At 35.9% G+C, this 12756-nt stretch overlaps 1 protein-coding gene across 8 annotated transcripts in view; it reads left to right on the forward strand.

Annotated features, from left to right (window-relative positions):
* Positions 1-12756, forward strand: part of VPS13B (vacuolar protein sorting 13 homolog B) — a 485377-nt gene that overhangs the window by 205520 nt on the left and 267101 nt on the right. The window lies entirely within an intron of this gene.

Here is a 12756-nt window from a genome sequence, read left to right on the forward strand (position 1 = left end):
TTGCTTTGTAAATAAACTCAGTGTTCTTGTAATGCTTGTGCAGATGTTTTATGCAGTTTGCTTAACATTTTTTTTTGCTAAAAATCTTAAATGAGGTTTGTAAAATCATAAAGCTGCAGTGTTCAGCTTACTGCCAAAATAATACTAAAGGTTACATGTTTCTGTTTATTCATAACATTTCTCTCAGAAGACACTATAAAATTGTGAAAGCTGGTTTCACTTAAAAATCAGTTTTTCAAGGCAACGTATTTAAAAACCTCCCACTGTGGCCTAAATGTATGACAGCAGCTTTCTGCACTTCTACTAGTTAAGAGATGCAGCTTTGTAATTTACCTTATCTGTGATTTTTCAGTGCCCATACTGGAGAAGTTTATGTGCTTTTTAAAAAATATTAGTAATAATAAAAATAAATAAATGAATTTTTGTAAATAATACCCAACTGGACAGTGTCATTGGTATTTTTGATGAAGAGGACCATTCACTCAAGTCCCAAAGTGAAAGTAAAATTCCTGCTCTCAGTTTAGTTTAGGAGGTGATTTAAAACACTGACTGAACTAAACAACATTTTGGATTTATTAATCAAAATCTATATAAACAATTAAATTTTACCTTGTTTCAAGTTTTTAAAAAAGTTTAATAGTCATGGAAGAGGTTAAATAACAGGTTTGAAAATAGGTATGTTTACATAATAGTATAACTAATGCTTTAATAGATATTAAGTGTAGTTAATCTAATATAGATTTCCTATAATTCAGAAATATTAGTTATGAGATTTAGCAGGCCTGTCGCTAATAAGTTCTTGATTAGATCCCCATGAGTGGGAAGATATTTATCATAAGTCTTGACACCATTTAAGAATGTGTATTTCAGCCTAAAAGAAAATGAGTTTATTAGGTGTTTCAGTTTTTTGGATGCATCATGTCTAGCTCTTCTGAATCTTTAGAATAATTTATCTTAACAGCTGACCTCAACTGTATATTCAAAGTTTGCAAACATGCTGATATTGAGAAGAATAACTTAGTTCTACATCAACTAAATGATGCAGTTGTTTTGAAACAACTAGTAAACATTAAATAACCATGTCCCTGTTCACTGCGGGTAGAAATGTACTGCACAAACTTTGGCTTTTTTTGTACTTTTGTGCATTAATTTCTGATGTGAAAAGGCTAACAGTTACTTTTTCTGCATGCTGCATTGGAGGCTCACAGCTTTGTTTCAGGCAGAAGAATAAAGAAACTTTTATAATAAATCAGTCTGGTAATCTGGATGCCTTTAAGGATGTTCTGAATACTATCTTTCATTGTTTTTGGTGTTTGGGTTTTTTTATAATACTTCATGAAATTTGTACTGTACTGTGCCATGAAGATTTAAACATCACCTTTAACTTAATCCTTTGATTTTATGCCCTGTATATGACCTGTAAAGATATATTTTTATTATTTGACTGTTGATGATCATGGTAACATTCATTATATTATTGAGAAAAGTTATTTCAGTAATTCAGAATTTTTTTTAAGTTTACCTGGGAACATTTATGTCTATGAATTGGAAGATTATTTCAGTTTTTAAAAATACTTTAAAAATATTCAAAATTGCCCTCAGTAATAAAGGCAGGATAATCAACAGTATCCTCCAATATTACTTGTGTTGGTGCTTTATGTTGGCTCCTTTTATTTTCTGGCATTTTTAACATTAATTGCTTCATCTCTGTAAAAGAACTGTGAGGGGCTTTCCCTTGCCCCGCTAAGATTCTTTTTTAATCTGTACCTGTAACATTCATAGTGACCATCACAATTGTCTATAGAGTCTGAATTACTGTACGTTTCTAGTGGCATAAATGCTAGTTTAGGAAGTTACCAAATAATTAGAAGACATGTCATGTCAGTTGCTCTTTGTAACCAGTGTATGTGAAGCTATTCTAGAAGGGGATAAAGTCGATACCAGTAAAGGTGCAATTTTACATTTCATTTGGAGATAACTGAATCTGTGATTAAGAGAGTAATTGTTTATTTCTAGGTTTTGTTTTTATTTCCAAAAGATTATACAAAGGAAAGCTATTTCTTCTGCTGAGTTTACTAGCGTCCCAGATGAAAGTTAGAGAAGTAACAGACAAAACTGGAGGCAAGGAATCCAGATTGCACTATATGCATTCTGTATGCTGATCTATAAATTCAGTCAGAATTTTAGGCAATTTCACAATACGCATCAACAGGGCATTTGTTCTTGGTATTTACTCTGTGTGAGAATTTTTTCATTTAGTAGTACACTGTATATCTTGAAAAAGTCGTGCAATATGTAATATAGTTAATTTGAAAACTTCTTTCTAGAATCTCTTGAAACTACAGCACATTACCAAGACTTTCTGAAGCTGGCTCCCCTCCTCTAGGTGTGAATAGAGTTATTTCCACATTTGAGATATCAGTTGGTCCATGCCTTTTTGTGTCTTGGTACAACTGTTTCAGTATATGTGAAGACGCTTATCAGGTCTCCCTCCTTTCTTGCATGTAGGTTTCATAAGTTGAGGAAGTTTTTTTGGTTTTATATGACATGTCTAAGTCTATCAAAATGGTACTGTAAAGCTCAAAATCAGATTTTCTTTAATGGACTTGTGGAATTTAATTCAAATTTGGAGTTAATATGTTATTAAGTTTACCTCTAAAATATTATTTTTCTTGTTTGTGTAAATTGAGTACAGATTCAGTTAAATGGTTTTTGTGTGTGTGTACTGTCATTCACAAATACAAGCCCCTTTTGAAATTATTGCCTATGCATACATAAGCTGCAAAAAGGATGGTTGACTGTCCATTAGAAAACTTGCCTATTTTATGTTCATATCTAAAACTTGTATTTTTATATCTAAAACTTGTATTTCTTTCCCACTAAGTAACTAAGCGCAAATTTAATATTTTTCAAAGTTGTTTGTTTTTTAAAGAAAACATTTGCTTTCAACTTGAGCCCTGCGTATCAAGTTTCAGTTGGAGGCACATATTAAAAAATGAAACTGCCTGTGTAACCTTACCTGTCTTCGTGTCACAACTTCAACAGTGTAACATACTGTGGCTATTTTTATTCTGGAGCATTGTTTGGCAACTCATTTATATGCTATTTATTGCAATCTTGAATCCCTGGTGTAGAGTATGAAGTCTTCTTAAGCAATATAAAGAAATATATGAATTAATTAGGATTTTCTATTTAGAAGGTACATAGTTTTCCATTCTTCCTCTACTTACAGTTCTCCTATAGAAAAGCATAAGCTTATGTGGAATTTCTACTCTAAATCTTGCTTGCCTTCTGAAATTATTTTCTAATTCCTCAACCTCTGTGTCTGTGTATATATTCTTTTAATTGAGCACCTAAGAAATTATGTGGAATCTTCTGTGTGTTTCCTGTTGCCTCTGAGAAGCTGTAAGAAAAAAGGAAACAGAAACTACAACTGTGTATTACTCAAATTACTCTAAAGAGAAGGCACATGAGGCATCTACTGCTGAAAAGATTTCTGTTTTATAGCTTGAAGTGCAAGACCAGTTGGTATCCATAGTCACAACACTACAAATGTTCGACTGCTGAAGAAGGAATGAAAATAGGTCCTTTGGTGCCTTGTTGCCATAGGGGAAGAATCCTGTTGCAATTCCCAGAGGAATACTGCTGTAAGAAATTGCAAAATAGAGTTTTGGCAGATGATAGTGAGGTGTTTATAAATACAGAAGCTGAACTGTATTAAGAAACTTCTTGTCAGTTTCCAGAGCATTTGCTGGTTTTAGTTTAAAACCCATATCATAAAAGTAACAAACTGGAGGTTGTACTGAAAATCACTTAGAAGGAGATATATTGAGGCACTGCTCGTTTTAATTCTATCATTAGTTCACAATCTTCCTTATAATGTTGTGTCACAATAGAAGAAAGGGTGTGGTAGCACTCCACCGATCCAGTCATAGAGAAAGGGAGGACGCAATCCTGATATCAGTGTGCTTATACGTATTGCCGTGCATGGTTAACTGCCTGCGGATCATAGAAATCATGTTTTGTAAACTGAATAAAGCTTCACACTCCTGTTTTTCATAGTAGAAAAGTTGAGAGAGCTTATTAGGTATTCTGATAGCTTAGTTAAGGGTAATACATTTGGATCATGACTGATAGTATTCTCAACATTGAGAGAGATAATGGCATGTGGTCCTCTCTTCCCTGCTGGACATGGGTGAAATCAAGTATTCCAGCAAAGATCTGTTGCCCATGATTTCAGAGCCTTGGAGCAGATCTCAGCTATTCTCTGCTTTTTAAAACTGTATGAGATATTGATAAACCTAACATCATCTTCCTGACTGTTTTTCTGGGCTGAGAATTACCCAGTATAGACATCTGCCTTATGAAGTTAAGAGGAAGTCTGACCTTTAAAGGCAAAGGTAAATCTGTGCTTCTTTTCTGATGTCCTCCTGCCATATCTCTGACCTTACAAGTGCTCCACAAGTCTAGGAATGGTTCCATATGACTAGTCTTTTGACTAATCTTTTCAAACCCAGCCTGTTTAGGATAGCTTTGAGTCTTCTGCTCACAGTTTCTCCAGTGTTTTCTTGCTCCTTATGAGCTATTCACCTAGAACCCTGGAAGTTTGCCAGGCTGATCAGCCTTGTGCTAAACCATCTCATAATACGTCATACAGCTTTTCAGCCTTGTCTATCCCTTATTGAAAACACCCTCATTCACTGCAAGACAGACACATGATAGATTGCCTATTCAAGTCAACTATGGTCCTCAACCTGCTGTTATGCAAGCTTTCAACTGGAGTATTCAGGCTGTCTTTTAGATCTTGAAGATTAGTCATTTGTCCATCTGGATGCTTTAGTTTCAGTTTCAGTCCACTTTCTGGCTGGTGCAGAGTTGTTTGATTATCACTGTTCTTGCAGTCCTGTCGTTCTGCAAGGAATAAAAAGCTCATTTAGTGAAATAGGCAGTTTGAGGCTTTTCCTTTCCAAGAAAACAGTCTTCCTGATATCCAGCATCCCCTCAAAGAGAGTTGAGAATAACCGTGCGCAGGCAGAAGTTTTTGGACAAAGCTTGTCCATAAGCAACTGCAAGATTTTACTCAGCAATCACTCTGTGAAAACCCTCACTCACTTGCAAGAGGTCTTTGTCCATTGACATGTGTTTCTCAGTGGCTTGCCTTTCTGTGGCCCTTTGGCCTTCAGCTGAAGCTTTCTATGCAGAAGTTTCTGCGTGGAATTTGGAGGTTTTCTTAATCAAACTGTGCTGCAGGATTGTCTGCAGTGATTAGAACTCATGTGTTGCATACCTGCAGACTGTTATCTTCATCAGTTAATATCTGTGTAAACAGTATGTAAAGTGCAGCTACTGGTGGTACTTACACATTTTATACATACTTACCAAGAACAATGCAGTCATAAAAATCTACAAATAATATTGCATTTGGAAAAGAGGTTCTGCTGTTGCAGTTCGACTAAGGCTCTGAGGTCCACATCCAGGTGGTTTGGACCCGGAGTTGTTCAAAACCCATTTGATTTGGAGTTGACTATAGTAAATAGGCAATCATTTAAAAATGAAGAAAAGAAAATGACTTAACCAGTAAGCGAAATTCAAGATACACATGTGTATAGATTTTTATTTCTGCGCTCTCTACTCTGGGATTTGGAGAATGTATAATGCTTTTTTCATGGAGCATGGAGTGAATCAGGGAGCATAAATACTGAATGAATGGTATTGTGAAACAGAGCTTTCTAGGTTTGAATGCTTAAAACTGACCCTTTTGACTGACCAGAGCTGCATGTAGTGTTCTCAGTATCTGTGTACACAATAGATTTACGCAATGGTATAGATGATATTTTCTATTTTATTGCCTGTTCCTTCCTACTGAACACTGAGCTAACGCTTTTCTAAAATAAACAGAAATCTTGTTTCTGAGTCAAAGCAGTCAGCTTGGTTATCATTTTACCTGTAAAGTTAAGATATGAGGCAGTGATAGCACCAGGAAAAAAAATACACGTATCTGTATTAAATCAGGTGGGATACTTCGGGAGTTCTTCAGTCAGCCCTGTTCTGGTTACTCTGGATAGCTCAGCAGAGTGGGTCACCACATTAATCTTCTGGAATGTCTGGGACAGTGCAGGTCCCTGCAGGGCTCTGCCTTCTTCCATAGTGAAAATCACCATGTTTTCCTATCACTGTTTCTTTTTTTCCTAACTGATTTATACAATCTCAAATTATTTATCTATTTACTTTCTTCTCTTATCCCTTAGAGGTAGCATAGTTTCTTTAAAAGCCTTTCATGAAACACCTTGTGGAATTTGCATAGGGAATTCCAGTAGACTACATAACTAAACTGCTTTGTCTTTATGCATGTTGATTACTTAGGAGAACACTAGGTTTGAACCATAGTATTTCTTATTTTATAATTAAATTTGTTCACATTTTTGTTGCAGATAGAATATGATCCAAAAGTAGTACTAGACTCCTGAGATCAAATGAAAGAAGAGATTTGCTGTCCTATTCCTCTCATTTCCAATCTCATTCTATTACATATAGGAATTAGCAAAATTCTTATTTAACAAAAAATATCCATATAAACATTTTCTTTTTAGTCTGTTTGAGAAGATGTCTTTTTTCAGTAGTTCATCAGAAATCCATTCCGTGGAATTACTGCATTTAGAAGTGAGACTAAAAGTCCTTGTAATTTGAAAAACAGCAACCACAGCCTTTAAAGTAGGATCGAGGGGGTCTCAACCAAGCAGAGCAAACAAAAAATGAGGAAAATTGCCTTATAGTTTCTTCAGAGCACCAAGCAACTTTTTACTTTAATGGAATGTACAGTCTCCTCTTTATCTGTAAGAGTAACTGCGAGATGTATTAGTTCCATACGGAAAATGAAAAGGGTCAGCCCTGACATTACAACATGTATTTGAGTTCTTTTTTTGCAGAGTTAAAACAAGCTAAAATTCTCAAACCTTTGTTAGGATTTTGAAAACCTGGTCAGGTATGATCAAGTTAATGTAGTTTATGGCATTAGTTAGGAATCTAAGTAATCTTCGTCATACACGTGATTATGGTGGTATGTATTCAGCAGTTTTGTGGTTTGCCTCATTATGTTGCATCTTTGACTATAATTCTATGTTATAATTCAATAATTCTGCATTTGTGAATATTTGGGTATGTGTGTTGATGGAGATAGGATGTTTCTTTTCTTTAACCCTAGCGATGGCTTATCAGAACGTTCAACTGAAATTAGGCCCATGTGATTTAGAGTTATGATCAACACAAGTCACACCCCTATATTTTTTTTTTGCTACTGGTTGCAGTAAGTACTTAGCTGTGGCACATAACATCTGTGAATTCTGTCCCTGGGTCCTGCTGTCTTGCTGTGTGATTTAATAACTTCAAGTCTCTGCCTCACTTTCTCTATTTTTGAAATAAAAATAATGAAGCTGACCTCTCTTGTTTCAGCACTTAATGCTTTTCTGCTGTAAACCTCAGTAGGAGAGTTTCAAGGTCATGACAGAAGTAGAAGTACATTCTTACTGAATGTTTCTAAGGATCAAAAGTTGTTGGTTGGTTGGTTTTTTTTCTTAAATGAATAGTGTTAAAATATTGTTGTGTTTGTATGTTTGAGCAAAGAATAATTGTTGTATGAAGGAACTGTGTTCGATACTGCAGACCAAAGCACCTTAGTTCGTGGGAAAATGTTACTCCACTACTTCTGTTTTAATGAAATATTCTAGTATTGGTCTAAGCAACTAAACTAATTGATATTAGTTATTTTAAGCACTTAGTGAACATGAAACTCTATGAAAGTACAGTAGATTTGGAGAATTGTGTCTGAGATAAAATTGGGATAATGTTTACATAAAAGGCCATCTGTAATCATTCAAGTCAATCTTGAATAGGGAGACATGCGGGCATATATTTCAGTAGTTAGACAAAATTTATTAGCTTATTGTAGCTGGTAAAATGTAAAAATAATTTTTCACAATCACATAAACTTTGATGTAGCTTGAAATATCTGTTTCCCTTGTCTGACTAGGCAATTCAGGATGAAATGCAGGACTCCATCTCTTAGATAAGCTGATTATTTTGCAAGGCAATCATATTGGTTTGTCGTTGATATTCCAAAGTGGACAAAAAGGTTGCATGTTTAATTTTTATGCTATGTAACTGTAATCTCTAACTCCTACTTCAGCTTGGGATATGACTGAAAATGGCTGTGATGCCATAGGATAGCTAATTGGTAAAGCCTGTTTGGAATGTGGGTAAGCAAGGCATTTTGGCAGTAAACAGAGTAGTAAAGAGCACTCTTTTCCCTTTACTTGACTCCCAGGCTAAAATTAAACAGAGTTAGATATTTCCACATTTATTGATTTACAATGCATCTCTTCTGAGTCAACTAGCAGAAAGGACTAATTACCTATATACTTTTATAAAAAAGAATTCTTCATTCGGGTGTAATATGCAGATCTTCATTTTCATAGTATGCCTTAGTGGAAATGCCCTTCAAAACATTAAGATAATAAGTAAAAAGATTATTTCTTCTTTCTCTTATCCTTTAAAATAATTGGATACTAGATTAATGATGCTAACTCAACCTGTATCAGCACCTGCTTATCATTCATGTATCCTGAGACACCTAGGGGTTATGAGCTCACTGCTAAAATAATTCATGGTGCAGTTTATATAGCAAGATGGTGTAATGTTTTCTTCAGTTACTGAGTTACTAAAAATAAACAAAACTTGTCAGAATCGGTTTTTATTGTAGATCATTCCCAGTGTTCGTGTTTGTGATTGTTCCCCAAAAGAAGGCATACATTAACTATAACTTAAACTTCCATATTCTGTAGAGTTTTTTTCAGTTCATTTTATAGGGGAATATCTAAAACGTGTTACTGAAAGTTTTTACTGGAAATAGCAATATAGATGTGTTTGGATACAGCATACACACAGAGCAGAATTTAGAACGAATTCTGCCAGGGTGATCCTTTATTGTTGAAGAGATAAAATACATCTTGCTGCACATAAATAGCAAGGCTGCTTCTCAATGTCTAGTGCATCATAGTATGTGTTAAATATTGAGTTTCAATAAGTAAATTTATGACTGAAATATAATTGTCTACTCTTCCTAGTAGATTTTTTTCACCAAAATGTTGGGAATGACTCAGTAATGCAGTTTACTCTTTCACGAGGTTCTTACACCTCCAAAAAGGCAGCTGTTTTTGCCAGGTGTTGCCACCTCCCTTCTCCTTCCCAAAGTGCTTGTTCACCTCTGCATCCCTCTTTCACCATCCTGCTGCCTTCAGCCTTTTCTTGAAGCCCTTTCCCATCCTTTCATCACCGCTGAGCATCCCTCAGCACCACCCCTCTGTTGCTTGGCTCTGCCCCATTTCATCTTACCCTGCCTTTACCTCTGGCCTCTTCTCTCTGCAGCTGCATTCCCCAGGCGTTCTCTTCTGCCTCACCAGAAGTGTACCGTATGCCCTTCTTGTCCCACTTACTATATGCTTGAATTTCCCTTTTGAGGGAGAGGGTAGGGCTGGAGCCCCAGGCTAGCGACCCCTCTCCTCCCTGCTCCTCCAGAAGCCTTTGCTCAGCACTCAGGGTGGGAGGAGGTGGGGGCAGAGCCAACCCAAGCGCAGGAGGCCCCCGGTTACCCTCTGGGTGCCCCCGGTCCCTTGGGAAGACGAGTGCTATTGCTGCAGCTGTCATCATCCAAGGAAGCTTGTCAAGAAGCTCGTCCGCAGGATGAGAGGGCCAAGTGCAGCTGTGCTCTGCTCCCTCCTGTTCGTCCTCCAAGGCTGCCCGCCTGCAGCCTCCCCTTGGTTTGTTCCTTCAAGAGAGAGCCAAAAGTTGGGAAGGAAAGAAATTATTTGCCCAGACTGTGCCTGGCAAATGACAACATGACTTTGAGGAAAGTCTCAAACGTTCAAAGACTATGTGGTGTTGGGTTTGATTCTTACTTTTCAAACCGTTTACTAGATAGATGTAATAGATAACTCTGGCAAGAACTGGGATCTGGAAAGGAAACCTAGTATGATACGGGACTAAGGTCTGTTTTTTCTGAAATGTAAATTTAATTAAAAGGAGAAAAGGGGAGGGGAGAAAGGAAAGTTCACCACAATCTTAATGAAATCCAGGAAACTCGAGCATCACATTTTGACAGAGACAAAACAGCAATTAATTTTTTTCTTAGACGTGTAAGGAGTCACTGCCAACTTACAGCTTGGTCCTCACATCAGTGAGATCTTACTTGAAAACTGGAGGGGATTCTTACTTCTTGGCATGAAAACACAAGCTTAAGAGCTTTGGGGGGAAGGGGTCAAATCTGAGTTTTCTTTGACTACATAGTTATTTATTTTGAAGAAAGCTGTTACATAGAAAACAACTTTACATAGGTCATTAAACTTCTTTTTGAATGTAGTGGCTCAGTAACAAATACAGCAGTAAATTTCAGTAATTCAATGTGACAGAAGTGGCTTGGTAGGAAACCAAAGTTACCTGACGGTTAAGTTGAAAGACAAATAATGTTAGCTTATCTGTAATGCTTATATGACTACTTGTACTGTTTTTTTCATTCTTTTTTCTCCCATACACAAGCTATCAACAACAAAAGACAACTGGAAAAAAAAAAAATTTTGCTCTCTGTTCTACAGTACTTTAGAGTTTTAGGGGATTGTGCTAGTGTGACTTCATTGAAGTGAGAAGATAGTTTAAGTTCAAAGCATGACGGAGTTGGATTGAACTTCCTAGGTTTAGCCAACTTTTTGCAGTAAACAAGAAACTAAATTGAGTTACTAGCATCATGTGCTACGGTAACACTTTTTTTTTTTTTTTTTTTTTTTTTTTTTTTTTCAGGAGCCTGTTATAAATGTGGGATTTTTTGTTGACTTTGCCTGTAGGCTGACTTTATTCCTCACTCTTTGGGAGGTCTCTGACTCCCACTTGTCATATCACATGTACATTAAACCTTTCATTAAGTATTGCTGACAACAGGCGGTATCTCTTAAAGATGCAGGATTCTCTTATTTTGGCATCCAAGTATCTTATAAAAGCTAATGATTGTAGCATATACTTTATCAATCCTCTGTTACCTTCTGCTTCCTTTTTCTAGTCTTCTCCATATCCTGCCGCAAGGCATATTCACTGCTCTTGTTACTTGCATGTTACCCCTTTACTTTATGTTTGACATTGGCTTTGCCTTAAATTGTGGATTTATTTCTAAGGTTTATTACTGATGTTTAAAACCATCAGATCACATAGACTAGTCTGTGTATAGGAGTTCCTCACAGTGTGTGTTCCAACTCCAAGCCTGTGCTAGGCAGATGATTTATCTTTGTATATTTCTTGACTGCCATTTTCCCATTTTGCCATTGTACTCATCAGGTTTTGCTTGTATCGCCCCAGGTTGGTGGGTCTTCTGCCATTTGGAATTCAGCTGGTTTTAAAATTTTGTTATATACAATAAATTCATAACTTACCCCCCCCCCCCTTTTTTTTTTTTTACAATTTTGGTGATGTATTATGCGTTTTGACGCATATGTTTTTGCTGGGTTTTGGAAAGCATATTGAATTGTGTGACAAGCTTTCTGAATTTATTTGAATTTATTATTAAATTCAGATTGCTGCATAATTATATTGTATACTATGGAGTAAATATAGTATGTATTGCTTTAGGAACTATGATTCTTTGAATTACAGAACTACTGTAATTCTCTAGAACTTCTTGCTGGGACCTTCCAGTAACAAGGATTTCTTTTTTTAATTTATTACATTATTTATTTCATTATTTCATTTATTTATTTGTTGTAAAATTGCAAAACTTATGTGAAAAGATAACTGCTTATTACTTCTTGCCACACTTTTTCAATAGGATTGACACCTTTGTATTACATTATCCGTTTGCTTCTGAATTTTACAGCTCTGTCATTAAGTTCTGCTGCAATAGATACTTCATCTGTACTGTTAAAACAAAAACCTCACTGATACATCATCAGATTTTTAATGCAGGTTTAACGGAAATACTGCTTCCTAAATTGGGTTTTAGTGTTCTTCGCTTGAAGTATATGCTAACATTTCTGGATACTGAGAATAGTTTTTCTCCTGTTTTGAGCCTTGATATTCCCATGTAAGTTTTTCTTCACAAGCATAAGAAAACTAGAAGTTTACTTTTAAGAAATGAAGATATAGTAGCCCTATCTTGTAATTCTAGGACTTCAAAAGTGAGGTTTAAAGAAAATAAGATATATTGCAAATTAGGATAAAATTCTAAACAGAGCTCACAGTACTGAGACTGTCAGCGTTAGCAAAGTTCAAAAATTTGCCTTATTTTACCTAACTAGTCCACTAAAGAATATTCATGACTACATGTACGTGAAAAATGTTTGTCCTGAGCAGCTTTGGGCAGAACACTAACCTAAAGTAGACCTGTCTATTAAAAGAACCCACTGTCCTAGACCAAGTTTTTTCTTTATTGAGGTTGCATGGAGTCATGCATTATATTCTTCTCTTTCTGTCAAGGGTCTTGTTGACTCATTTCTTGCATAATGTTATTGTTGGCTGAGAATCTGAGGAAAGGTGTTGTGTGTATTCAGTTACGCACACAACTTCATGAGAACAAACATTTTTCTTGGCAAAAAATTGTAATAAGCAAAATCAAAATGCAGTTCTTTGCATTTTTTTTGTGTGTGTGTCCATAACACTGGCAGTGCTGGCAAGTTTCTCACTTTTAAGAAGTTACTGAAGGTTATGTTTTAATTATTTCTCTTG

This window comes from Accipiter gentilis, chromosome 2 (assembly GCF_929443795.1).
Source record: "Accipiter gentilis chromosome 2, bAccGen1.1, whole genome shotgun sequence".
Taxonomy (NCBI): domain Eukaryota; kingdom Metazoa; phylum Chordata; class Aves; order Accipitriformes; family Accipitridae; genus Astur; species Astur gentilis.